We start from the raw sequence: 27,509 nt of genomic DNA on the forward strand, positions 1-27,509 counted from the left end.
TTTGAGCATGGTCGATGCCAGTGCTGCCTGACTGGTCCTGCGGTGGTACGGTACGTAAAAAGCACCATTCGAGCATGGCCATTGCCAGTGCCGCCTGACTGGCTCCCATACTGGTGGGATGTAAAAAGCACCATTCGAGCATGATTGTTGACAGTGCCGCCTGACTGGCTCACATGCCGGTGGAATGTAAAAAGCACCATTCGAGCGTGGTTGTTGACAGTGCCACTTGACTGGCTCCCATGCCAGTGACATGTAAAATGCACCATTCAAGCATGGTCAATGCTAGTACCGCCTGACTGGTCCTTGTGCCAGTGGCACGTAAAAAACACCTACTACACTCTCGGAGTGGTTGGTGTTAGGAAGGGCATCCAGCTGTAGATCAGATTGGAGCCTGATACAGCCTTCTGGCTTGCCAATCCTCAGTCAAACCGTCAAACCCATGCCAGCATAGAAAGCAGACATTAAACAACAATGATAATGATCATCATCATCATTTAATGTCTATTCTCCATGATGGCATAGGTTGGATGGTTTAACAAGAGCTGACAAGCAGGAAGACTGTGCCAAGCTCTATTGCCTGATTTGGCATGGTTTCTATGACAGGATGCCCTTCCTCATGCTAAATGCATACATATAAGAAGGTAGCTTCTCTTTACTCTATGTATTGTATTCTCTTCATTTAACAACCACGCATAACAACAATTCCAATTCCATGCCTCTTTCTTAACAAGAGCAAGTGTGCCTGTCATATTTTGCATAATATATATATTATACAAAACATTGTGCTAGAAAAAACAGAGATGCCAGCAAATTGAAAGATATCTTAAATGATGGTGATACACTTGTCTTTGCTGCTGATAACAAGAAAGAGGTATGAAAGTGCTGTTATGAGAGGTGGATGACTGAGGAGAACGCATGGAATAAGAAGCTGTCACATGCCAATCCAACAAAGCTCAGCAATTCAAGTTAACAGAGTGATTAGACAGTGATCAAGGATATGAAGGTAGAGGAAGCTGCTGGTCCATGAGGGAGAGTTTCCAACATGGTAAAAATGTCTGACAAAATAGGATACAAGCTAGTCACTAGAATAGTTAATCAGGTAGTAACAGGTGTCAGATATCTGGCATAGTAGTACTGGTACAAAGACAAAGGAGATGGAATTAGAGACATCAAATTGATGCATCAGGCTACGAAGGTCACAGAATGAATCGTAGCACAGGAACAGAATTAGCCTAGATGAAATACAATTCAGACTCATGCTTGAAAGAGTACCATAGATGCAATCTTCCGAGTGAGACAACCACAGGAGAAATAATTAGGTAAGAGTAAAGCACTAGCAATCACTGATTTGGAGAAGGCCCTTGATAGGGTGCCATGTTCTGTAATATGGTGGTCACTAAAGAAACATAGGGTGGACGAATGGCTTAATCAAGCAATGCAAGCTATGAACAGATGGTACAGCAACTAAACTTAGAGTCAACAATGGGTTGAGTAACAAATTTAGCATGAAGGTAAAGGTCCATTCAGATTCAGCCCCCTTCTATTCACCCTGGCAGATTGAAGCCATCACAGGAGAGTTCAAAACAGGCTGTGTATGCACATTAGCAGAATCAGAATGTGTCAGGTGTACAGGAGCATTTAGTATAGAGTGTATCCAGGAAATAGATCCTCTAAAATGCTCAGAAGTCTCCAAGTAGTCAATAGTTTTTCTTATCTCGCTAACCTAATCAGCAGTAGAGGTGTATGCTCTGAAAGCAGCATAACCAAGGTAAGAAGAGGGTGGGAAAAATTCAGGGAACTACTATCTGTACTGGCCACAAAAGGCCTCTCCCTCAGAGAGAAGGGCAGATTGTATGATGCTTGCATACTAAGCACAGTGCAACAAAGTAATGAGACCTCAGCCCTGATTGTAAGAGATTTGCAAAAGCTAGAAAGAAACAAGACTGTCGTCATTTGCTGGATGTGTAAATATCATTATGTACAAATAATGCAGTGCAAATGACTTGAGAGAAAAACTGTGCATAAGAAGTATCAAATGTAGTTTGTACTGCATTGGTTTGAGCATGTAATGCTCACAGATGACAAGAGCTGACCTCTCTCCTCAGCTTCCCTGCCTGGGATGCTTTCACTGGCTCCTCTCCTTAGCACCCCACTCCTGCCAGAGATTCTTTCACTGCTTTCTTCCTCTGCTCCTTCCAAAATCTCCTTATTTCATTTTATTCACTCTATTCCCTCCCCCCTTAGGTTATTCTCCAGCCTTTCTTTCTCTCACTGCATTTATCTACCACCCCCTTACCCTTTATCTCATCAACTTCTCTCCAAAGCTTTCTTGTCGGGAATGCTTTCTCTGCATTCATACTCTGCTCTTCCCCTAACATCTAGGGTTCTCTCTACCCTCTTTTCCCACTATCTATGGTACTCTCTTTCACTCACTGCTCTTGTTTTCTCTTTACTCTCCTCTCCTCACAGCTTCATATTTTTAACACCCTTTCACCCCTCCCTCCCCCATGACCACATCTCACGTTCCTTTTCCCTCACTTTCCATCCATACTCTTATGTGGAATATCCCTGGACCCCACTACATAACCTACCTCATTACTCTTACCACTCAGTCCCTGACTTTCTAACTCCTGACATTAATCCTCACCTTTTCTCCCTGTCCCTTCCATACTTCCTCCCCAATAATATCTCCACTACCACAGTCTTCTAACTATAAATCTGTTCCTCACATTATTATTTACCCTCTCTTCTATTCTCCTTCAGTTATAGCAGCCCTTTTAGGCTTTTAGCCATGTAAGCGGGAAGGTGACCTCACTAGTGCTGGTACCATAAAAACAGCACCCAGTATACTGTAAAATAGTTGGCATTAGGAAAGGTATTTAGCTGTAGAAAACATGCCAAAATGGGCATTAGAGCATAACACAGTCCTCCAACTCATTCAATCCTGTCAAACTATTCAACCCATACTAGTATGGAAAATAGATGTCAAACCATATATATAGAGAGAGAGGGCAGAGCAAAGTAACATTTTCCCCTTGCTAGACGAGTTTCCAAAAAAGATTGGAAATGAATGACATTATTTGTATGATAGTGACGCTTCCAACTATCATGCAGTCAAGACAAGGAGACACAGACACACAACCGAAACCACCTCACATGCTTTTTGGTCGGCCCAGGGCTATAGTAAAAGACATCAGAGGTGCCACGCAATGGGACTGAATCCAAAACCACATGGTTGGGAAGCAAACTTCCTAACATACTTACACACACACACACACACGAACATCAAAGTTACCTCTGTTGGGGTGTACAAGATGATGAAGGGCTGCAACAAGTAACGAGATGCTGTGAGACCCCCTTCAACCTTATGCCATCATCATTGCTCCATACGTTTTTCAGTACCAACAACTAGTCGTGTAACTATTTTCATATCTAAAAGTCTGTATTTATTTCCAACGCTCTATTCGTATTGATTTTGCGCGCGCGTGCGTGCGTGCGTGTGTGTGTGTGTAGAAAGCTTTGTTTACAATAAACATTCATAATACATATTTATAAAAAGAAATTAGAGACGAAACAATTACGAACACAAGTAACATAAACCACAACTAATTTTTGAAAACTGACACAGAACTTCACTGTACTGCGCACAGAAGCTTAAGACGAATAACACTGAAGATAAATTCTTTACGATGATAAGTATCTTAGTACAGCTGGAGTGAAACCTTACACCTAGTTTTTATATGTAAGTAAACATGCTGCTGTGTAAGCAAAAAAGCATACTACTTCCCGGGCAATGATCTAGAACAATGAGCTGCATGATTTAATTACGTTTAATTTATTTGTCACGTTTTTACAAAGACTAATAAAATACGCAAATGTAAATATAAAATCATAAATGTCAAGCACATAAACACATACAAACAATAAATAAATGCTATCTTATGACGGAGATGGGGATTCAATGGTAGCGGCTGGAACGGCTTGTTCTTTATAGTGATAAATAAAAGGTTTGTCAAAAAAGTAAAATTTTGTTTAGAGAAAAAAAGTTATCTGTAAACCTATTTCAGTGCCAGATATTTATATTTTTGTAACATGAAAGAACATTGGTTTATTTCGTAGCCTACAGGGGACCCGTCATATCAGAAAGAAGTAAGAAATTGATATCGTTAATTCGAATCATAAACAATTGAGTGCTGGTTTATTATAGGACTGATTATATTTATGGAAGGAGAGTAAGGAGTTCTACATAGCAGCAGTCATGGGAAGAAAGGACTCTGTATATGATGACTGGTATGAAATGCGGAAAAAGAAGCAGTACAAATATTGAGAAGAAGAAAAGTGAAGGTACAATTCGATAATTCTGACGAGTCTTGTTACAAAGTAATGTAGTGACGCGGGATTCAGAAAACAAAGCATTTAGATGGATTAAGAATCAAAGATGTTATCGATCAAATATTTTACATATATTCCTGCATACCAATGACAGAAATAGATGCCATACGATAAAAGCAGTATTCCACTGAGTCTTGCAAAGAGTAAACAGCTGCTCGGATTTCCAAAGCGAAAACATGCACTATCTTTATAATATAAAGTTCCAAAAGTAGCAGGAGTTGGTCATCGTGAAATGAATGGGATCTTTTACAATGGGAACTCTTTCTTTTAACTCTGAATGAACAGTTCCCCCACATGCGACACCTATATAAAATATTATCACTCGTAACAACTTTAATTAGATTTGGCTCAATGAATTCAGATTGGGGAAAAAGCCAATTTGTATATTTTATAAATCAATAACTAGCACACACACAAAACTTTAACATTTCCAATAACTTATATGTTATACTGTTTGTTACTTGAAAACAACCATATAGCAGACGGATAAAACATCATTCATAAAATGTCCACAGAACTATCTACATGAACAGTTTGGCTTGAAGCACCGCTTAATTATCACAAAAACTAAAGCAAATCAATAGTTTGTATTCAAAATATAGATTGCGTTAGATAAGAAGTGGGAAGAGATGAAAGAAGAAAAAAAGTAGAATGAAACAATGGAATCAAAGTAAAATAAAACATTCTGACGGAGGACAATGAATTCTTCAAAGACGGGAGGACAGGCAGTCAGGCATTTGTCCATTTCCTTAGCATTTGCATTCTAGCTATTCTCCCTTCTGAGAGGTCATCTCTAACAATATAAGTCTTTCTAGGATATTGTTATATGTGCGAAGAGAACCGATTTGTTGTAAAGCATAACTGAAGGTTACAAAATAACCAATGACGTGCTTATTTCTGTGAAGGAGTGCTGGACTGAAGTCAACAGGTGAAACTAGGAATGACAACAATGGCCAGCAATGAGCGACTGAAAAGAGTTAGCGGGGGGGGGGGGGTCGGTTGAGAAAGGAGTTGCCAAGACGAAGGAATAGTTATCAAGGTGCATCTTTAATTACTTTTGTAAATAAAATAAATGCAGCGATACAAGTCCCTAACAAGTTGAATATTTAATCTTAAACTGATAAATTCCGATTTAATTATGAAATAACACACTCAAACAAATTCTACTGTAATGTCCCGTCAGTCGATTATAGTTACCATTTATATATATATATATATATATATATATACACACACACACACACACAACAAAGTCTTCAAGGTCCTTTGGATAATTCTAAGAGATTTGGAGAAAGGGCAGAGATATGCAGAAAAACAAACCTTCTTAGATTTCCTACTGTCAGACGTAGTGCTGAGCGACAATAATAGCAGGCGACTTCTCCAATGTGAAGGAGAGTTTCAGTAAAAACTGGCAACGAATGCCGGCTTCTTCCTGCTGCTGCTACTACCGCCTCGCTTCCATCTAGTTTTATTCCTACGCTGACTTCCGTCAGACTAGGACCTCATCAACCCGGTTACGTGTGACTCGCCGGCCAACACGAACCCGGAATAACCATAGTGAATAATGAAATTTGGAATATTGAAATACATAACAAGTATATACCTTCCTACACAACAGACCATGTGTGCAAAAGTTTAATTTTAAGAATTTTGTCGTTGATTTTCAGAATATATGGGTAATATTGAGTGGGTCTATTTTGTTGACAATTGACATCTTTACTACATCGTACCTCGGTTTCGTTAATTTTTCGTGTCACGTGTGTGAAAAAAAATTGTCCCAATCAAAGCAGACGGTTCAATATGTTGACATGGAAAATGTTTCTTGCGTGTTTTTAATATCTTAATCATGAAAACACATTTTTGAAATTATTTCAGCAAAATCAAATATATGCACGCAACACACGAGTAAATAATTACTTTATTTTTAGTTAGACGTCTGTCTTTTCCGTTAAATAATGGTCTGCAGAAAATTCCGGAAGACTTCCAACTAATCAAGTGGGTCACATTGGTTGGTATTCTGTAACGACAAGCCAGTTTCTCCAACTGTTTAATTATACAACAGGGCCAACTTATGCATGTCATATAATACGGATTCTATTAGAAAAAAAAATTATTATTCTACATTAAGTTAACTTATATTTCTTGATTGCATTAAATGTTTGGTGGGATTTTGAGGTAATCTTCCTGCGAGATACCCTGTTACTATGAGCCGGTTCGGTTCCTACGCAGTACATTATTTTAATTTTCATAGAACTTGATAACTAATGTATACGGTGATAGGGAAGGTAGGTCAAGAAAACCTTAAGTGAGATAATTCAAAGTGACCTCGTCGAATTTGAATAGACTGAGAAATGAGACTTCCTCGAACAAATTTGAACTGCTACAACGAGTGGATATAAGAGTAATATAGACGTAAATTTAAATGATTTTTCTGGAAAACTTCTCCAGATTTCGGAATTCCCATCATTATTTATATTGTATGACTAATTCTAACTATTATTAATTTTTCAATATTTTACCCTTTCGCAGTGATGATTCTTTCATCATTATAACTTTTTTTTTTTCTCTTCAATTGGCACAGGACCAAGTTTTGTTTATAGAAGAAATGCGAAGTTAGTTGATGACATTGACCTTAAAAGAGGAAATTTTACTCAGGAAGTTTCTCGTTGTGCTGAGATTAATTCATTAGATAATTGAATGAGAACCAAAAAGGTTTAAATCAAATTTGGATGTTTTATGAGAATTTATGAAGCCTCTTGTATCTATATGAGAATGCTGATTTTTAGCATTAATATAGAAAGGCAGGCCAGTGAGAAAATAATGGAACTAATATTCATATCAATGTTTGAAAGTATTACCAGAGGTCCAACGGACTTAATTGAAGTTAGATCGGACATCTACTTCTTGTAACTCACATACACACTAATTATGGGTCACCACCACCTACACATTTAAAATGTGCAATTTCACAAAATGTTATCAACATAACCTGGGATTTCTAAATGGTTTAAACTACTGCAAGGGTGCAATTACTATATATATATATATATATATATATATATATATATATATATATATATATATATAAAGCACTCATACTGGTGCCACATAAAAAGCACCCAGTACACTTTGTAAAGAGGTTGGCATTAGGAAGGGTATCCAGCTGTAGAAAAAACAGGCAACAAAGATGGTCTGCCCTCTGTCCCTCCCCACCCCCAACCTTTCTAGCTCCAGTCAAACTGTCCAACCCATGCTTGCACGGGTTGGACAGAGTTTATTAAGGAAAATTTCCTATAGCCAGACACCATTCTTGTTACGAACCCTCACTTGTTTCCAAGCAAGGTAAATATTTCCTCGTGGTCAGAGATGATTGGAAATGAAGTGTTGTAGTACTGAACAAAGTGGCTTCATGCTAGGTGATGAGAGGTTAAAGAATGATAGAAAGATAGAAACAGGTGTTTTGTAGCAGAGGAGATACGTGACTACTCCAGTTGGAAAAGGAGAGAAGATGATGCAGAGGTATCAGGACATACCCTCAGGTACATGAAAATAAATAATAAAGAAATGGTTCAGAGCTACTGGACAGTGTAAAAGGAGAGTGGCAACTGGATAGAAGTGAATGGTGAACACAAATGGAGGTGTGTGGTCAATCGTGAATATCAGCTTGGAGGAGGGAAGGTAGAGGAAACAAGATTGGGTCAGGGAGGGGATAGGTGGCAGCAGAAATGATGTGAAGTGTGAGTAGTTATGCAAGATATGCACAATGCCAGGGACAAGATCAGAGCTACAATGGGGGATGAACATAAGCAGTGGGAGGGGGGCTGCCATTGGGAAAATGAAAGAATGGGTGTACAGGGGTGCATTCAGAGGAAAATAAGATGGTAGGAGATGACACTGAGAGTGTGAGATACAAAGTTCTCATATAGTTACAACAGCTGAATGAATTGTGCCATAGTCAGAAGGATGGAGGGGAGGGTGTTATGAAGGTGAGTTGTAGAGAAGAGACATGCTAGGGGCATATACATAAACTATGCTTTTTAGGGCCTCATTTGTAATGAGATGGATGGGTTTTCTTGAGTACAGCAAATTGCCAATCATCTAAATCCTTTGTCATCTCTCCCATGAGACTCAGCATCCAGCGGTCATTCTTCACCACTTTGTCCTACATTATCATGAGTCTCCCTCTTCCACAGGTTCCATCCACATTTAGCAATCGGCACAGCTTTATACATATACACAAATATTTATATATATGTAAATATATATATATACACAGGGTGTGTAAGATATTTGAGGACACATTTATATTTATTAAAAAAAAACATATATAATAACAGATAATAACTTTATTTATCAAAAAATGCTTTGAAGATAAAAATAAACCTTTTCTATAATGTTATTCAATAAAGCCATCTTCAGCTTCAACTACTGCTTCTATCTGAGATCTAAATCATCTACATGCTTGAATCAAGTGGTCCTGGTTCATTTTGGACATTACTCTGACTATGGCAGCTTTCATAGAGTCTTTGGTGTTATGGGTGTGTTCATTGACCTCTCTCTCAACAACGCTCCACATGTAATAGTCCAATGGATTGAGATCTGGGGAATTAGGAGGCCAAATGTTAGGGATTATGTGATCATGAAAATTTTTCAACCATCCATTCCTGTGTTACTAGAGCCATGTGTCATAGTGCAGAGTCTTACTGAAACACATATGGCATTCCATTGCATACACTGTCTATCCAGGGCTTAACAATTATTTCCAGGACCTCAATGTATGTGGCAGAGTTTAAATCTTGTGGAAAGAAGTAAGGAGGCATCACATGTCCTTCATTGCTGACAACCCATAAAGCCATGACAGTTGCAGGAAAATTTTGTATGCATCACACTTGGAACTTCAGAAAGGTCTACACATAACCATCTGTTGTTTCTTCTGTTAACTTTTTGATCTTGGTCAGAGAAAAACCAAATCGAATCTTCTGCTGGATTTTTCAGTTTGTTTAGAGCCTTTTTGATCTGATGTAGTGATTTTCTTTTGCTTTTTCTGACAAATTGACCTTTCCTCATCACAAAACGTTCTGCCCATCCATTTGATCTGGGATAGTAAGGCGCTATCATTTTTTGTTCTACCATGAACATTTCACAGAATTTTCTAAATTCACTGGAAACAAATTGTGTTCATTATCACATACAATCATGTCTGGGATGCCAAATCTTGTGAATAATTTGTGCAAAAAATTTATTACCATTGTGGAGGTTGGTCTTTTGCACTTAACAATTTCTGGCCATTTTGTAAAACTGTCGACTATTACTGAGTAGTAATAACTATTTAACAGACCCGCAAAATTGTTGTGTAGTCTTGTCCATGGACTTTTTACTTCTGGCCAAGACTCCCATTTTTGAGTAGGCAATTTCACTGCCAGAGAACATCCTCTGCAGCCTTTTACTACGAATAAACTATACACACACACACACACACACACAGAGAGAGAGGATCAATCCTGGAATTGATCATTCTATCTTTTTTGGACATGATATGTCTAGGACGACATTGTCCAGTGTTCTTCCTGTTTGTTAAAAAGACATTAAAGCGAGATCTTAGCTTGCTTACCAACCACATGGCTCTGGGTTCAGTCCCACTACGTGCACACACACATACGCGCGCGTCCTCCTCCCCCAAGCCTATACAGTCATATAGGCAATATTTCGGTATTAGTAGATGACGTCATTCACCCACACAATGTCCCTCATGATATAGATGAAGAGGCTCGGCTGAAAAAGAGAGTGATGACGTTGCCTACTTATACCGAAAGATTGTCGGCTTATACAGCAGACTCAAAAATGCCACTACCATAAAAGCTTTGTCTGGGCCGGGCCGCCCTCCACGAAGCTGTGCTGCTGTGATTTTCACCACTCTAATATAGTAACAACTTCCTTGTCCATTTTCAGCCAATACACATAACGTTCCATTTGGGCCTGAAAGCAGGTGTTGCCTTTTCTTTTATCACGATCCTCACTTTTGTTTAGCACAACAACCTAATCCTTCCCAAAAAAAACATTGGGAAACAATTTTTCAATTGTTTTGTCTCAGTTGTTCGACTTCATTTGAACTTTTAACCGTGCCAACTACATTTTCACAGAGAACCCATGCTAGCATGGAAAGCGGACGTTAAACGATGATGATGATGAACACTAATGGGGGTATCCCATATTTTAAGTAACTCCATGTATTCTCTGCCAAATAGGTTTACTGACTTTTTCAACACATAAATGATTGTCCTTTTCATTTCACCTCGAAAAATTACATTGCAAATACATTCACCTATGAAATATAATTCCTTTCCTGTAACACTATATGTTACTTTATTTGATTTAAATAACTTCGGCTTATCGACTTGTTGCCATGGTTCCTCATTTGTGATAGTGATGTCACTATTCATGTCTAATTGCATTTTCACTCCAATGGTTTTGAATCTCACTTTTATGAATTTTCTGTTCATTATACAAACCTTTCTGATGACAAACTATTTATTTTTTTCTCATCTGGTTCAATTTTTCTCATCTGGTTCATCATCTTAATTCTGCAGTGCAATTTAATGAGTCCTGTGTTCCCACAACGAAAACACTTCACTTTTTTTTAAATGGACACTCTTTTCTCAGGTGCCTACCACCACATGCCATATATGGGTTTATCTCCAATATATATCATGTTTTTTGTGAAACACTTTATTCATCTTTCTGCTCTTCTACACTGGTTTTATCTATAAATAATTTCTGCATTGGATTTCCTCTGTGTCATGCCTTACTTTTAATATCATATCAGACTCTTCTGATAGTTTCTGGAGAGTAATATCCTGGTTCATTTCCAGCTTTGTGAGAATTTTTGTTCTGACTTCTGCATCCTTTTTAGAGGTAGGTCTCTGAACAAAAATCAGGCACTTGAACAAGTCTGGAGTTAGTTTATCCAGTTTAAATCTCTCGCACTCTCTGTTTACTCTACCCACATATATGGTAAAGTCTTCGTCATCGCTTTTCTCAGGGTTCAAACACTTCCAACATGTGTTGAACAATGATGTTTTTTTTCACTAAACATCCTACATAAAATGTCAATTGTGTCTATAAAATTTATGTCAGAAACTTTTTTAGGCAAAATAAAGTTACAATATTTCTCATGCTCTATTATCACCAGTTTCGTCAGAATTAGATGCATTTTCATTTCGTCCATCCAGTCTTGGCATTCTTTTTCAAAAATTTGTTCAAATCTTCAGTAATATGCCTCGAAAGTGATTCCTTCTTTTTGGTCATATTTAAATCCATTTATTGAATTTGCTACATGGTCTGGTGAAAATGTATTTTCCAGTTTTTTTACCAACTTCATTAGTTGTAGCATTTGTTGTTTTTCTTGTTGTTCTTTGAGTTGGTGTTGTTGCTGTTTTTGCAAATCAACTAAACCCTCGAGTTTTCCATAATTTTACAGATTTTTTTGTAAAATATATATACAACAAAAATGTTTGTTACTCCTCTGTTGAGTTTTTAATAGGTGTAAGAGGCCAGGTCTGGTTGGTTTGAACATAAAACAGGTAGAATATTTGGGCTGAATATGGCCATCAAAATTTCATATTAATTTATATTCCAAATATTTGCTTTGTAATGACAAAATTATTATACCAAATTCTTCATTATTTTCAAAATTAACTGAAACAAATGCAGTGTATTTCAACAGAAATATGGAAACAAAAGGGTTAATACACCCAGATACTTCATGAGCCAATAAAGGCAGCCTCTATATGGTTGCTCTATTCTGCTAGAAATAGCAGCAAAAATTTCCCTCAGAGTACACCCTATCAGGAAGAATACTTTGAATAAGATAATCCTAGACATGCAAAAAAAAAAAAGGCAGTATAGTCGAGTCAGGAACACTACAAACCTGTTTAATCAGGGCTAAACAACAATAACTAAACAGATAACATGGCTGTGTAGTAAGAAGCTTGGTTCCCAACCACATGGTTCCAGGTCCAGTCCCACTGCATGGCATCTTGGGTAAGTGTCTTCTATTACAACCTCAAGCTGACCAAAGCCTTGTGAGTGGATTTGGTAGACAGAAAAATGAAATAAGCCCATCATATATATATATATATCTGTGCGTGTGTGTGTGTGTCTTTGTTTGTCCCCCACCATCGCTTGACAACCAGTGTTGGTTTGTTTACAGCCTTGTAACTTAGTGGTTCAGCAAAAAGAGAACGACAGAATAAGTACTTTGCTTTAAAAAAAAGTACTGTGGTTGAGTCATTCAACTAAAAGTTCTTCAAGGCGATGGCCCCAGCATGGCCACAGTCTAATGACTAAAATGGATGAAAAAAAAAGACCATCACTGCAGTGTTTTATCTCATAAGATTATTGAATTTTATTCGGGGTGGCTTCATCGTTAGTACAGAAAAAGGGGATGTGTTGGACATTATAATGATGTCAAACAGCATTCTATGAAATGTCAAATGTTTAAATGTCATTAAACAATGTTTATAAATAGAGTGAAAACTTAGTACTTTCAAAGAGTATCAAGTCACATTCTTGCTATACTTGCTGCAGATTTTGGATGCTCAATATGTATGAATAACATCCAGATTATTCAATACTGCAAAATGACAAAATATGGAAACAATTATACTCTTTACTCTTTTACTATTTTACTTGTTTCAGTCATTTGACTGCGGCCATGCTGGAGCACCGCCTTTAGTCGAGCAAATCGACCCCAGGACTTATTCTTTGTAAGCCCAGTACTTATTCTATCGGTCTCTTTTTGCCGAACCGCTAAGTTACGAGGACATAAACACACCACCATCGGTTGTCAAGCGATGCTGGGGGGACAAACACAGACACACAAACACACACATAAATATATATATATATATACATATATACGACAGGCTTCTTTCAGTTTCCGTCTACCAAATCCGCTCACAAAGCTTTGGTCGGCCCAAGGCTATAGCAGAAGACACTTGCCCAAGGTGCCACGCAGTGGGACTGAACCCGGAACCATGTGGTTGGTAAGCAAGCTACTTACTACACAGCCACTCTTGCGCCTATTCATTTTATTTTATTTCATTTGTTTCAGTCATTGGACTACAACCATGCTGAGGCACCATCTAGAAGAGTTTAGTCAAACAAATCAACCCAAATACTTCTTTTTTTTTCAAGTTTGGTACTTATTTTATTGGTCTCTTTTGCCAAACTGCTAAGTTATGGAAACATAAACACACCAAAAGCAGCTGTCAAGTGGTCATTGGGCACCAACACACACACACACACACACACACACACACAGAGGTTTCTTTCAATTTCTGTTTACCAAATCCACTCACAAAACTTTGGTCTAGATACCTAACTAGACAGACACACAGATAGGTATATAGATGAGTCTACAGATATATCAATAGATACACAGATAGAGAGAGAGATATCTTAATAGATATACAAATAGATGGGTAGCTGAACTGAAATCTAATGAAAATAATCTCAATTGGTAAATAACTTGGACTGAGCCTTTATGGTGGTGGTGGTTAAACAGCAAAAAAATGCAGTTTTATATATATATATACATATATATATATATATATATGTGTGTGTGAATACGGTTTTATCTTTTTAACTCATCTTTTATTTCCGTAAACTATAAAGCACATAATATCTGTCAAACATATTAAAAGCAGCAATGTCTTCTCAGTTCATTTTGATTATATTTAAAAGTACAGTTTTGATTTGAAATTTTTTGCTTGTATTTAAAACACTGGGTTACATGGTGACATTTCCACAGATCTCACAAGTTTTGTAATTATTTCATCAATCATCAATCATCATCATCATCATCAACATTTAACGTCCATTTTCCATGTTAGCATGAGCTGGGTACTGGGTGTTTTTTACATGGCACCATCACCAGTGCTCTTTATATGACACCAGCACCCACACGAATGCCTTTTATGTGGCACCTTGGTTTTAGGATCCCAAATACTTTTACTTGTTTCAGTCATTTGACTGCGGCCATGCTGGAGCACCGCCTTTAGTCAAGCAAATCGACCCTGGAACTTATTCTTTGTAAGCCTAGTACTTATTCTATCGGTCTGTTTTGCCGAACCGTTAAGTGACGGTGACATAAACACACCAGCATCGGTTGTCAAGCAATGCTAGGGGGACAAACACAGACACACACACACATATATATATATATACATATATACAATGGGCTTCTTTCAGTTTCCGTCTACCAAATCCACTCACAAGGCTTTGGTCGTCCCAAAGCTATAGTAGAAGACACTTGCCAAAGATGCCACGCAAAGATAATATATTTAACAACAAATTAACAATATATACATACATGCATGTGTATGTATCTATATATTTATACACACACACACGAAAATTTGTTATAATATACTTCTCTTGCTACCACTTCACCCTCACCCCCGATTAGAATGCCGCTGGCTCTCATTTGTATTTACATCCTTTTCTTACTGTTCTACAGAGGCAGTCATGCTTTTGCACACTTGGATTAATCTTCAACATCTTCACAGCTTGATTTTTAGGCAGACTCATTCTTAGCAGGAGACTGGTCAGCTCTCCTTATTTATTCTTATCTCTTCTCATTACTTTAATATTTCTTTGATATCCTCTGAGGTTCATACACTCTTTGAGGGTCACCTTACTCTCTTTTAAGAGGCTGACCATTACTTTGCTACATCCCACCATCTCTTTCATCTATGTATCTTCAGTCTTCTCACCTTTTTCCCTTTTTATTTTGGTTTTTGTTCTTCTATATATCAAGTGGAGGCACATGGATGGCTTAATGGTTAGAGTGTTGGACTCACAATCGTAAAATTGTGATTTCAATTCCTGGACTAGGTGATGCATTGTGTTCTTGAGCAAAGCATTTCATTTCATGTTGCCCCAGTCCACTCAGCTGTAGAAATGAGTACCACTAGTGTAGGTGCATTGCTTAGTGGTTAGGTTGTTGGATCCATGACTGTAAAATTGTGGTTTCAATTCTTGGACCAGGCAATCCATTGTGTTCTTGAGAAAAACACTTCATTTCACGTTACCCCAGTCCACTCAGCTGTAGAAATGAGTTTTGCCTGGAGAGGGAGGAGCTCCACAAGGCTTTCTCACCCTAGATACACTGCATGGCTGCTGTACTCCAACAACTCCCAAGGGATTAAGGGACTTGTAAATATCACTCTATGCCCTCCCACACTGCTAACATATTTTAGATAGTGTTCTTACTTTTAAGCCTCCTATTACCTACTCTATTACTCTCTTCCTCTATTGTGATGAGCTTTGTATTTACATTTTTTTTAATTACCTTCAACTGCCAAAATTTCATTTACTTCTAATGATGGTGTGAGGTTCCCAACTATTTTTTTCATACAGACCCCTTTGTTTACTGTTTTATTCTGGTGGACCCCTATAGCCATTTGGTGTCTAAGAGTGACCGGTAGAGCGGAAATGGTGAGAGACCGGAGTGTCGTTGCCGAGTCGGATGTCTCAGAGGTATTCCACGAACCGGTCAGCCAAGCGGCATCCCGTTTGACCGAAGTATAGAGAAGGACAAGGAGAGCAGCAGATAACATTGCTAGAAGTGCAGGGGAAGGAGTCAGTGATGTGATAGGGTTGATGATGAGTGCCTGTGAGGATGGTGGTGTTGGAGAGGTAAGGGCAAGTGTATGTGTGTGTGTACATATCATCATCATCATCATCATCATCGTTTAACGTCCACTTTCCATGCTAGCATGGGTTGGACGATTTGACTGGTGAAACCGGATGGCAACACCAGGCTCCAATCTAATTTGGCAGAGTTTCTACAGCTGGATGCCCTTCCTAACGCCATATATATATATATATATATATATATATATATATATATATATATATATATATATATATATATGTATATACATATATGTATGTATAATAAAACTTCGAGTTTTATTATGGCAACCAAATAATTGCCACATATATTACAGATACATATATATATATATCATCATCATCATCATCATCATCGTTTAACGTCCGCTTTCCATGCTAGCACGGGTTGGACGATTTAACTGAGGACTGGTGCAACCGGATGGCTACACCAGGCTCCAATCTAATTTGGCAGAGTTTCTACAGCTGGATGCCCTTCCTAACGCCAACCACTCAGAGAGTGTAGTGGGTACTTTTACGTGTCACCCGCACGAAAACGGCCACGCTCGAAATGGTGTCTTTTATGTGCCACCCGCACAAGAGCCAGTCCAGGGGCACTGGCAACGATCTCACTTGGCTTGCCGGGTCTTCTCACGCACAGCACATTTCCAAAGGTCTCTGTCAGTAGTCATCGCCTCGGTGAGGCCCAATGTTCGAAGGTCTTGCCTCACCACCTCAGCCCAGGTCTTTCTGGGCCTACCTCTTCCACGGGTTCCCTCAACTGTTAGGGAGTGGCACTTTTTCACGCAGCTATCCTCATTCATTCTCACCACATGTCCAAACCAGCGCAATCGTCTCTCTTGCACACCACTACTGACGCTTCTTATGTTCAGCTTTTCTCTCAAGATACTTACACTCTGACGGGCATGCACATTTACATTACACATCCAGCAGAGCATACTGGCTTCATTCCTTGCGAGTTTACGCATGTCCTCAGCAGTCACAGCCCATGTTTCACTGCCATATATATATATATATATATATCATCATCATCGTTTAACGTCCGCTTTCCATGCTAGCATGGGTTGGACGATTTGACTGAGGACTGGTGAAAGCGGATGGCAACACCAGGCTCCAATCTAATTTGGCAGAGTTTCTACAGCTGGATGCCCTTCCTAACGCCAACCACTCAGAGAGTGTAGTGGGTGCTTTTATGTGTCACCCGCACGAAAACGGCCACGCTCGAAATGGTGTCTTTTATGTGCCACCCGCACAAGCCAGTCCAGGGGCACTGGCAACGATCTCACTCGAAAATCCTACGGGAGTCAGTCAGGCGGTACTGGCAACGGCCACGCTCAAAATGGTGCATCTCATGTGCCACCCGCACAAGAGCCAGTCCAGGGACACTGGCAGCGATCTTACTTGGCTTGCCGGGTCTTCTCACGCACAGCACATTTCCAAAGGTCTCAGTCAGTAGTCATCGCCTCGGTGAGGCCCAATGTACGAAGGTCTTGCCTCACCACCTCAGCCCAGGTCTTCCTGGGCCTACCTTTTCCACGGGTCCCCTCAACTGTTAGGGTGTGGCACTTTTTCACGCAGCTATCCTCATCCATTCTCACCACATGTCCATACCAGCGCAGTCGTCTCCCTTGCACACCACAACTGATGCTTCTAATGTTCAGCTTTTCTCTCAAGATACACTCTGACGGGTATTCACATTGACATTACACATCCAACGGAGCATACTGGCTTCATTCCTTGCTAGCTTACGTATGTCCTCAGCAGTTACAGCCCATGTTTCACTGCCATGTAGCATGGCTGTTCATACACATGTGTCATACAGTCTGCCTTTTACTCTGAGTGAGAGTCCCTTTGTCGCCAGCAGGGGTAAGAGCTCTCTAAACTTTGCCCAAGTTATTCTTATTCTAGCAGCTACACTTTCAGCGCACCCACCCCCACTACTAACTTGGTCGCCCAGATAGCGGAAGCTATCGTCTACAAAAACTAACTTCCTAGTTAACCTGCCTTTGATGTTGCTGCACCTCTTATGTGTCCATAGCTTGCACCAGGTACATCTTATAGAGTTACTACCTACTCCTTTTCTACATACTGAGCAGGGCCATCTACCTGAAGGGGTTTGTGTTTTATCTACCTTCCTACTTATTAGGATTTTGGTTTTAGCTAGGTTGACTCTAAGGCCCTTCAATTCTAGACCTTGCTTCCACACCTGAAACTTCTCCTCTAGTTCTGATAGTGACTCCGCAATTAGGGCAAGGTCATCAGCATAGAGGAGCTCCCAGGGGCAACCTGTCTTGAACTCCTCTGTGATTGCCTGGAGGACTATGATAAATAAGAGGGGGCTTAGGACGGAACCTTGGTGGACCCCTACCTCTACCCGGAATTCATTGCTGTACTCATTTCCAACCCTCACCTTACTGGCAGCATCTCTGTACATGGCTCGCACAGCTCTCACTAACCATTCTTCTATCCCAAGTTTCCTCATTGACCACCAGATAAGGGATCAGGGGACCCTGTCAAAGGCTTTCTCCATGTCAACGAAAGCCAGGTACAGAGGTTTATCCTTAGCTAGGTATTTCTCCTGCAGCTGTCTCACTAGAAATAAGGCATCAGTAGTGCTTTTACCTGGCACGAACCCAAACTGCATCTCATCTAAATTGATTCGCTCCCTAATTAGTTGGGCTATGACCCTCTCTGTAACTTTCATAACCTGATCTAACAGCTTGATGCCTCTGTAATTATTTGTATCTAAAGCGTCACCTTTACCTTTGTAGCAGTTGACTATGATGCTGCTACACCAGTCATTGGGTATGACTCCTTCATGTATCACCTGGTTCGTAATACGGGTGACTAGGCTATAGCCAACACTGCCAGATATTTTGAGCATCACTGCAGTGATTCCTGATGGGCCGGGGGCTTTCCCGGTCTTCATACTCTTAATTGCTTTATCTACCCTGGTACTATCAACTCGGATAGCTGGTCCCTCTATTGGGTCGACATACGGCAGGCTCTCTTCCTCCCATTCATTCTCTTTATTAAGCAATCTATCGTAGTGGCATCTCCAGACCTCTTTCTTTGCATCCTCATTTAGTGCAAGCATATCATCATCCATGCGAACACATTTCTCTCCTACAACATCACTATTCTCTCTCCTACACTGTCTTGCAACACGAAATACCTCAAGTCTTTGGTCCTCACGGCGCAGAACATTGGCAAATCTTTTCTTATCTGCTTCCCCTCTGGCTAAATAAACCTGTCGCCTAGCCTCCCTTCTGGCACATTGGTACAATTCCCTGCTACCACCGTTCTTCCAGTCCTTCCAAGCCTGTTTCTTTTGTCTAATAGCCCTGTCTACCTCCTTGTTCCACCACCACGTTACTCTGGGTCGGGAGGGGACCTTACACCACCCACAAATTTGGTCGGTGGCTTTCAACAGGTTGTCCCGCAGAAATCTCCAATTGTCTTCCACGTTGTATGATGCTATATCCCCTTCTATTTCGTTAAATGCTTCAAGTAACTTGTCTCTAAGTCTCTGTCCATTTGCAGGGTCTTTAAGCTTCCACACCCTTCTCCTCCAAGCCGGTCTAATTCTGGGCACCCATTTTGCCTTGATCCCAAAGTCGCTAACTACTAATCTATGTTGTGGGGTACATTCTTCGCCAGGGTAGGTTTTGGCATCTATAAGCCGCCCTCTTTCCCTATTTCTGGCGAGGATGTAGTCGATTTGGCTAGAGTGTCTGCCGGAGCGGTAGGTGACTAGGTGACCGGCAGGTTTCCTGAAGTTGGTATTGCAGACCATAAGATCGGTTGCATCACAGAACTCCAGCAGTCTGGTTCCCTCCTTTGTTGCGGGAACCGAAGCAATAGCCTCCATGTATGCCATGGAAGCCTCCAGCACGACGTCCAACATGACCATTGAAGTCTCCAGCCACAAAGAGTAGGTCCCTGTCACTCGTCGACGAGGTAGTTTGCAAGAGGGTGTCATAGAATTGGTCTTTCAGACCATCTGGTAGCCCCGGTTGAGGTGCATAGGCTGAGATGACAGTAGCTAATCTATGATGAAGCACTAGTCTAATCTTAAGTACTCTGTCACTTACTCTAACGACCTCGATTACCTTATCTGTCACTTACTCTAACAACCTCGATTACATATATATATATATTTATATATATATATATATGCAGAAATATATACACATAGATATATATATAAATATATATGTGTGTCTGTGTGTGTGTGTGTGTGTGTGTGCGTGTATGTGTGTGGGTGTATATTAAGCAATCTATTGTAGTGGCATCTCCAGACCTCTTTCTTTGCATCCTCATTTAGTGTATATATATATATCAGATTGGAGCCTGGTGTAGCCATCTGGTTTCACCAGTCCTCAGTCAAATCGTCCAACCCATGCTAGCATGGAAAGCGGACGTTAAACGATGATGATGATGATGATACATATATATATGATTATATATATATATATATATATATATATATATATATATATACATATATATATATATAAAGGTTATGAAGGGTATTGGATTCAACCAAACCCAAAGATACAGGTAATACCGAGTAAGTGCTGTATACCAACTAGTTTTGCCCGTCGTATAAACATGAGTGGGGAATATAACATAGGTCGTATATTATATATATATATATATATATGTGCGTGTGTGTGTGTATAAATGTGTGTGTGTGTGTGTGTCTATATATATGCATACATATATATATATATATATATATATATATATATATATATATAAATATGTATACATATGTATATAAATGTATATATATATGTATATAAATATATGGATGTATATATATACATATTACTCTCGGAGTGGTTGGCGTTAGGAAGGGCATCCAGCTGTAGAAACTTTGCCAAATTAGATTGGAGCCTGGTGTTGCCATCCGGTTTCACCAGTCCTCAGTCAAATCGTCCAACCCATGCCAGCATGGAAAGCAGACATTAAACGATGATGATGATGATGATGATGTATATATATATAATATATATATGTATATATATCATATATATATATATATGTATATATATCATATATATATATATGTATATATATTGTATCAGGGATTTTCAAACTGTGGTCCGCGGACCACAGGGGGTCCGCAAGGACAAGACAGGGGGTCCGTGGACAGCAAATACTTTTTATGGGCAATTTGATTTTATATATGTTTTTTAATTGAAATCTTTTAATTGACAATAAACATATTTTGTTAAATACTGTTAAATAAATAAATGTAAAAATATATGTTATTTTAAGCAAATATTTATGTATAAATTTCATAAGCATTTATAAGGGGGTCCCTAAGGTAAAGCCTGAAATATAAAGAGGTCCGCAAGTCAAAAAGTTTGAAAACCCCTGTATATATATATGTATATATATACATACATTATATATATATATTATATATATGTGTGTGTATATATATATATATATATATATATATATATATATATATATATATATATATGTTTTCCTGTCTTGTTTTCTGTCTGCCACTACATTCCTCCATGGTACAAATTTAATTTGTGGTCCGTGGGAAGAGCCATTTTAACGATGTGTCCTGCCCTAACTCTTCGAAACGCCTGTGTTAGAATGGGGGCAGTTGATGAAGGAAAATGTTCTCTATGTGGCCTGTGTGTTTTCTGTACTCTGGTTATTATTATTTTTTTGTCTACGTTTTGTTTGCAATGTCCTGTACCCAGATATGCACCTATATATACAGGTAGATGTAGGTATGCACATACCTGTACGTATATATGCATATACTCATTTATTATTTGTTTTATATATATATATATATATATATATATATATATATATATATATATTGGAGAATGTACGAAAAAAACAAACAACAGACGAGGACAGGTGGTGTAAACAACAAAAGGATGTATTAGTATGACGCTCGGGAATACGGAAAGTCTTTAACGTTTTGAGACATATATACACATACATATATATGTGTATATATATATATATATATATATATGTGTGTGTATAAATTAGGAAATGGAATTAAATACAGGTGTTATTCAAATTTTTATACTTTTGACATGTTTCAAAGAAAACATTGGTATTATTCCTGAGGGAATAAAATGATGTAAATCAATGTAATCATCCTGTTGATCCACGACTGCAGTTCGGTCATGGAGACGGGTTGCGGGAAAGCGCCTCACAAACGGCGACCACACCTGTTCAATGTCATCTACGTAGAGCTGGAGATGTCGCAGTCTCAGCACATGTCTGTGCATCATCAACCACGCCATCCCCAGCCCTCCTTTTAACGGGTGTTGGCAGCAAAAGGATCGCCTGACCATCGGAACGCTTCCTTTCTACAAGAAGTGAAAAGAATTCATTCCAGTTTGGTGATGGTAGGGTTGGGACAAGGTAAGCCGGTCAGGTGGTAGTAGATGACGGATGTGATGTACGTTTTTGCCACTTCCGCCCGACCTTTTAGGGACAGTTTCCTCTTGGCCCATTGCTGAGTGAGAGTAGCCACCCTACTCGTTATCTCATCCCAGTTCTTCTCCGTTCAGCAGTCTGAACCAAACCAGACTCCGAGCAACTCGACCTGACCGTCAGTCCAGCGTCCCACAATGGAGGTGTTGCTGGATGGCATGGGCTTGCTTCTCCAGGTGCTGAGCCGCAAACCCACTGACTTTTCCCGGCTGATTTTCATTCCTGTTACCTTTGTAGTCTTTCAGTTTCTTGCCGACCAGCTTGATATGCTCATGACTAGACACTATGACGGTGATGTCATCCACATATGCGGACACACTCATCCCGCATCCCAATTCTCGTGGGATGTCCCTCAGCATCGCCGCCTTCCGCAGTAGTGGCTCAAGAGTCAATATGCACAGAAGCGACGAGAGGGGCATCCCTGATAGACCAAATGTGCAATGTCAAAAGGTCTTGATAGATGCCCATTCATGCGAATTACCAAACGGATGCGAGGTGTCGGAGGGCAGCAGCAGCATTTCCATGCAGAGGAGACGAGTGTGCTGCCAAACGAGACGCGATGCGCACGGCCGGTCTTCAGGAGTCAAGAGATGACAAGGCGCGACAGGTGGAAGCGGTCAGCAAAAAGAAAAAAAAATCGAGATTGGAACTGGACGCGCAGCTGTGGTGGAAAGGAAGACAAACAGAAAGGAAAAAGATTCAATCGATGATGGGGGAAGCCCCAGCGAGTCGTCGGAGGGCAGCAGCCTTTCCTTGCAGAAGAGGCGAATGCGTGGCCAAACGAGGCGCGATGCACACGACCAGTCTTCGGGAGTTGTTATTTCCGTAGAAGTGACATTTTTTTTGTAGAGAGGCACGGCTGGTCTCCTGACTGCGTACCGGTCGCGAGTGTGTGTGTGTCCATGTGTTACGCATGCGGCCGATGCGGCAGTCAACTCCTTGGCTCACAAAACCAGGGATGCTCTCGTTTTGTTGCCAGTTGCAGTACACTGCTGTCAAGACGTCTCCAAAGAAGTCTGGCATACAACTGTAAAACTGGTAGGGTAAACCATCCAGACCTGGTGATTTGTCCCTCAAGCATTCTGCCACCATGATGGCACCTTCGCATCACCTTGCCTCTCTTGTCGAGAGTCGTGGCAGTCTGTGAATGTAGGCACTGAAGTCTACCGTGTGTTCTTGCTCGTCGCTTGTCCCGAACAGTCGGGCAAAATGTTGCTGAAAGGCCTCACACATTTTACTTGGCTCGAGTAATTCGCGCCCTTGTTCATCTACCAGAGACCGAATGGTGGCTTTGTTGCCCTTTTGTGCCTCTGCCACCCGGGCCTCTTGCGCAGCTCCAACACCCTCGTTCCTTAGAGCACACATCCTAGCCTTGACAACACACCCTTCGTGTTTGGCGTTGAAGTGTTGGTCGAGGGCCAACCTCGCCACTAAAACGTCGGATGCGATGCCACTTCTAGCTTCTTAACTAAGTCACCCTCTACTCTGTTTCTATCTATGGCTAGTAGATAGAAAGAGATAGATAGATAGATAGATAAACAGATAGATACATACATAAACAGATAGACAGACAGATAAACACATAGATAGACAGATAGATAAACAGATAGATAGACATACAGACAGACAGATAGATAAACAGATAGATAGACATACAGACAGACAGACAGACAGACAGACAGACAGATAGGTAAACAGATAGATAGATAGATAAACAGACAGATAGACGTATGTGTATGTATGTATGTATGTATATATATATATATATATATATATATATATATATATGCATGTATGTATATATATATATGTATGTATATATATATATATATATATATATGTATGTATATATGTGTTTGTATATATATTTATATTTATTTATATATATAAATATATGTATATATATATATATATATATATATATATATATATATATATATATATATACACTTATACTTCCATCCTTGAATACGTACATAAAACTAAACACAGGCACGCATTGGAAACATAACGATAGTGTTGGGGTGGAGTGAGAGATGGAAGAGAGAGAAATAGAAAGAAAAATGAGTAGATCGTTCGTCAAACAATACATTAAAGCTTCCTAACATTTAAAGTTTTGACTATACATACATGAAACACATGTTAATATGATTGGAGAGAAGTATTGAGAGTTATGTCGGATATCTTTGAACCAAACAAACGAAAAAACATCGGTGAAACTAACATTGTTTTGAAAATAAATTTATGTGAGAAAGAAAAAGGAAAATTTAGAAATTAAAACTAGTAATACGAAATATTTCATAATTGCCCAAACTAAGAAGTGTAGTAATCAAGAATTCGATGGTCTGTATGTTATTATGGTGAATTTTTTTCTTAAATAACAATGATAATACTAATAAAAACAGGGTGGATGATTCTAGAATGATCTGAAATCAATATGAATAGCATATTAAAAGTATTATTGTTGATTTTAGTTGGTAGTCAAATAATTTTAGATTTTTAAAGATGTTTAAGTTTTATCTGACTAACACAAAGTATGAACATCAATGAAAATATCTGATGGTTCGTTCAGACTCTTCACATAGCTGTGAGGTGTAGATTTTATCAAAGAACAAAAGGAATGGTATTTTGGTAATATATTAATAAAGAATGAAAAATGTATTATTATTATTACACATTGTGCCCTTAAAAAATATGTTGTGAGATGATGTAGAAGTTAGTGTGTCATAATTAGAGGAAATAACTGCCAAAATAAAAATAAATAAAGATAAAAAATATAAAGTTTCTCAATACAAAATATTTTCAGACTCACCAGGATTTAAACAGCGATACAAGGGAAATAATGCAAGTTTAATGTAAAAATTGAAAATATAAATAAATATAAACAAGGGAGATAATCAGTAATAGAGTCTACTATCAGATTACATGTGGTTAGTAAATAAACTTTTTAACGAGCAGAGCACTAACGATACTCTTTTACTTGTTTCAGTCATTTGACTGCGGCCATGCTGGAGCACCGCCTTTAGTCGAAGAAATCGACCCCAGGACTTATTCTTTGTAAGCCTAGTACTTATTCTATTGGTCTCTTTTTGCCGAACCGCTAAGTTACGGGGATATAAACACACCAGCATCGGTTGTCAAGCGATGTTGGGGAGACAAACACGGACACACAAACATATACACACACACACACACATATATATATATATATATATATATATATATATATATATATATATACATATATACGACTGGCTTCTTTCAGTTTCCGTCTACCAAATCCACTCACAAGGCTTTGGTCGGCTCGAGGCTATAGTAGAAGACACTTGCTCAAGGTGCCACGCAGTAGGACTGAAGCCGGGACCATGTGGTTGGTAAGCAAGCTACTTACCACACAGCCACTCCTACGCCTATGGAATAGTTGGAATTCCAACTACGCCTATGGATAGTTTGAATTTTTTGAGTCTCAATCAAGGAAACTCCTTTTTACAAAGCATTAACAGCGCCCCTCAAAGTAGGCAGTCCTGCTCCTCCGACTCCTATGACGAAGAGTGCGTTGGAAACTTTTTATATATGGATACTAGGGACGAAGGAAGCGGTAATTGTGACGGTGTGATCTTATACGTTTTATCTCGTATTTGTTTCAGTCATGAGACTGCGGCCTTGCTGAGATAGAATCGACCCCTAGTACATTTTTTTTTAAGCCTGGTACTTCTTCCGTCGGTCTTTTTCTGAACTGCTAAGTTAAGGGAACATAAACAAACCAACACCAGTTGTTAAGCGGTAGTGGGGACAAAAACACACGTGTGTTTATGTATGTATATATATATATATATATGTGTGTGTGTATATATATGTATATATATATATATATATATATATATATATATATATGTATATATATATATGTGTGTGTGTGTGTGTATATATATGTCTGTGTGTGTGTGTATGTATGTATACATGTATATATATGTATATATATATGTGTGTGTGTGTGTATATATATATTAAAAATGGAGAAGGCCGACTTATGGGATTACCTTAAGTTTCTCGTCCAAAAAGGGTTTAGCTTTATGGCGTATTGTCAGATCCCAAAAACATATATATACACGACGGTCTTCTTTTAGTTTCCGTCAACCAAATCCCCTCACAAGGTTTTGGTCAGCCGAGGCTATAGTAGAAACCCAAGGTGCCAAATTAAGTCCCATGCAGTGAACCTGAAACCATGTGGTTGGGAAGCACACTTCTTAGCAACAGAGCCTAATTTTCAAAAAAATATTTTCAATCTGTAACTCTGTATAGGTACCATCTGGTAATAGTTACTGGTCGAAGTGTTTTGACATTTCAAGTGTCATGTCGACAGGTGTATTTATGTTAAATTGTAGCAAGGGAACTTTGGGAAAGGTGTTAATAAAATTCAGGGCGTGATAGTTAAAAAAGGAAAAAGTGAAAAGCACTGCGTTAGAATGCTTTTTTGGAATTCTGTATTTTCGCTATTTGTTATATTTATTAAAGCATTCTTTATATCGAAGGAATGCATCATTATACTGATAAATTTTTTTAAGACCGATGTATCGTGTAACTTATTCTGTTTTTATTTCATATATAAAAAAATAAAACTGTGGTTCTAAATTAGTACAGTATTAATTTATTGATGCTTAGTTGTGAATAGTTATTGTTAATCACTGGACATTCAGAAATGTTTGCAGTGATTACTGGTTTGTCGAATTCAGCTGTTCCCTTGGAAATGTGCCAATATTCTCTGTGTTATTGCGTAAACGTCAATATAAAACAGTATTAGAAAATAGATCGTGTATCAATCTGACGCAACCTCGGAGAACAAACATGAAATCATGCTCTAGTTATTTAACGTTTATACTTGTATTCATTGTTTACATTTTACATGTTTTAACAGGAATATTCCATCAGTT

At 38.9% G+C, this 27,509-nt stretch overlaps 1 protein-coding gene across 3 annotated transcripts in view; it reads right to left on the reverse strand.

The window, feature by feature from the left end:
* LOC106882202 (dipeptidyl peptidase 9) overlaps nt 1–25,478 on the reverse strand; it is a 98,405-nt gene extending 72,927 nt beyond the window's left edge. Inside the window, exon 1 of one of the 3 annotated variants that reach the window (XM_052974482.2) lies at nt 25,391–25,478. The gene's annotated coding sequence lies outside the window, so the exon portion shown is untranslated. Of the gene's footprint in view, nt 1–3,295; nt 3,317–5,712; nt 5,780–25,390 lie in introns of those variants that run through there. The other 2 variants (XM_052974481.2, XM_089365894.1) reach the window with 2 other exon arrangements.
* Nucleotides 25,479–27,509: the final 2,031 nt, after the last annotated feature.

Source organism: Octopus bimaculoides, chromosome 18, assembly GCF_046866305.1.
Source record: "Octopus bimaculoides isolate indiv1 chromosome 18, ASM4686630v1, whole genome shotgun sequence".
NCBI classification, from domain to species: Eukaryota; Metazoa; Mollusca; class Cephalopoda; order Octopoda; family Octopodidae; genus Octopus; species Octopus bimaculoides.